General features: G+C 46.6%; 1 pseudogene; it reads right to left on the bottom strand.

Moving 5' to 3' along the window:
• Window positions 1-1,639: 1,639 nt before the first annotated feature.
• Window positions 1,640-2,128, bottom strand: LOC147455229 (uncharacterized; annotated as a pseudogene).
• Between the last annotated feature and the right edge of the window lie 599 nt (window positions 2,129-2,727).

Below are 2,727 nucleotides of genomic sequence, written 5' to 3'. Positions count from 1 at the left end.
TCCCCTTCTCTACTCCAATAAGGTGCCCCTTTTCTTGTATGGAGCCCGCCACCCTCCTGTGCTCACTTGCTCGGCCAGCCCCTCGTCACCTGTGACGTTGTCCTCCTCATCAGCCCTCTGGCGGCTTCTCACTTTTTACTTCGTGTAACCCAAGCCAGGCATCCCCCAATCTCCAGCATCTTGGCTTGCTCACCTCAGCCAACTACCCTCCTTAACTCTGTTGGCAGCCACCCCCTTGAGCTCGCAGCCCTCGTTGGCTTCTCACTGACGTCCTCAGCCCCTTGCACTAGTAGCCCCTTCAACTGACGGCCCTCCTCCTGATCTTTTTCGGCCCTTTCCATGCATCAAGACATCTGCACTCCTGTTTTTGCTAACCACCACGTGCAGGTCATTGCTCCCGACTCTCCTCTCTCCTCCTTGTGCAATCGCCGTGTCCTGCATGCCAGCCCTCCAGATGGTGGAACCTCCTCCTCTTTCCCTTGCTACGTTGCTGCAGGTCGTAGCGCCGCCACCTTCCATCAATAGAATTACTCCCTTTTTGTTTAATTTTCAGCTTTCACCCCATTAGTTTTTAAAAGATCCCTATTAGGCCTCGTTTCACACATGCCTGCAACCGTCGAAGGTCGAAAACCTTCACCACATTACAAAGCACATGCTTAACTCCTTGACACCCCCTTTAAGGCGTAGCCGCATATGAAGCTTTGTCGAAAAGGGCATTTCTCACGCCGATAACCATATGGCCGCAACCTGATATAACTCGTTCTATATAATGGATCTCATATAAAAAAGCATCTCACCGGGAGTGGCATGACTACCATGACCGTTGACAAACTAGAGCCACCACACTATGGCTCGTTTTGAGAGAGATATCTAGCAATCTTCAATACCTTTTAGCATCCTGACCAATAGGGTGGAAATCCATCCTTGTCCTGCTAAATGTCACATACTGCATACATATCCCAATTGGACTTTTTTCAACACTTCATCAGGTATAGCTTTGATCGTCCACCCATCTGCTTCCAACTCTCCATGCACCAGGTTCTGACATGTCCATGGGCGGACCAAATTTGGGTGCACCATCATTGCCCACCCCCTCGTTGAGCATTTACTTAACCATAGTATTATTTAGGTAGAAGAAGACTGCATATGATAGAATGATGTAAAATAGGTAATATAGTGGCTCTATAGATAGGATAGAGATAGAGAGAAAATTGTCTGCTACTGCATCATCCTCTAGGATCAAATGGAAAGCTCAAAGCTTCCCCAAGCATAGTGTAAGCTCCACCTGTTCAAAAGTAAAACATTGGCTGTGGCCATCCACCTCTAAAACATGCATATCCAAGCCTTCCTTTGCACTTGTAGGCCAGTAGATAGGCCACCCTAACAACTCTTCGTAGCATGGAACTTTGTCACCCTGCATCCATAATCCTTCCTGCCAACCATAAGTATACTTTCGAACACTTGAAGCACCGGTACCACAAGCTTCTATCATGCAATCGTCTAGAGAACCCTCCATATCATCATCTTTATCATATGAGCACTGAGACCTGCATAGTACCCCTTGCAAAGCAACCTGGAACAACATAGCTATCAACAATACAACACATAGATTCAAAACCATGCCATTTGCTTAAGCCTGCTACATAGGCAAGCAAACCTGTTCCCTTTGCAAACCTGTATCCAAACCCTCTGTAAATGGCTCCAAGGCCACCTTTTCATACTCAAGAGTATGACTTGCTAGAGCTTCAACCTGTTCATCAAATACCTCATCTCTTGCAAGGTTGGCGGCACCTTCCTCGTTGCATGGAGCATCACTCTTATAGGCTGCACCTGCATCAGTTTCCATAGAGTCATCTACCGGAGCTAGGTCTCCACGGCCACACACAAACTCCGAAACTTCAAAGTGCACCTTGACATGCCCACCTAGGCAGAGTTGCCCCACCCCCTGCATAGACAAATCAACTTGACCTACCACTGCTTCTGTTCCTAGTTCCTGCAAGTCATCCTCAAAAACCTGCTCTTCAATTAAGTCGGATGCACAATCAAACCATACCTCTTCCTCCAATAGGGACTCACCATCACGAGACACAAGATAGGGCTATTCGACTTGCCGGTTCACACAAGGCATCTCCACACTTGCACTATGCCCCTCTTTTACCTTCAAATGACTGGCAGGCAACTCGTATACATCTTGTTCCCCTTCATCTATATGAAAAACATCATAACTTTCATACCTAGAAGAGATGGATTCTGTCTCCCACATGCTATCTGTGTCCAAACTGCTGCTCGAGCTATGAGAACTGTCAGACTCCTCTTTTGAACTTTCCGATTCTTGAACCACTGCTACCTTCCTCGTTGTGCTGGTTCTGGAACCAACACTTTTCTTTAAGATCCTCTATCACCTCGTCCTCTTGAGCAAGCAAATTGGGTGGTACTCTGAATATGCCTCTCAGTATCTTTTGAGGCTTGGTTGGCACTTGTTCTACCTCTTCTAGCATGGATCCACTTTCACGAACTTTGATCAAATGCATATCAATAAAAGAAGGATTTTTAACCTCTTGATAGACACCCATCTGCTTGAACTTAGGTCCACTGGCTGTCGCGAGTATAGACTGCAATAATCGTGCCTCCATCTTCTTCTTCATCTTTCGACTCTTTGATCTGGCAACTTCGACAGCTTAATCAAAGGTCCTTGGATCTTCATAATCCACTCGCTCACAAACATAG

Source organism: Adiantum capillus-veneris, chromosome 6 (assembly GCF_014529385.1).
Source record: "Adiantum capillus-veneris isolate H3 chromosome 6, ASM1452938v2, whole genome shotgun sequence".
NCBI lineage: Eukaryota > Viridiplantae > Streptophyta > Polypodiopsida > Polypodiales > Pteridaceae > Adiantum > Adiantum capillus-veneris.
Note: the sequence above shows the minus strand (reverse complement) of the source record. Positions and strands in the feature narration are given on the sequence as shown.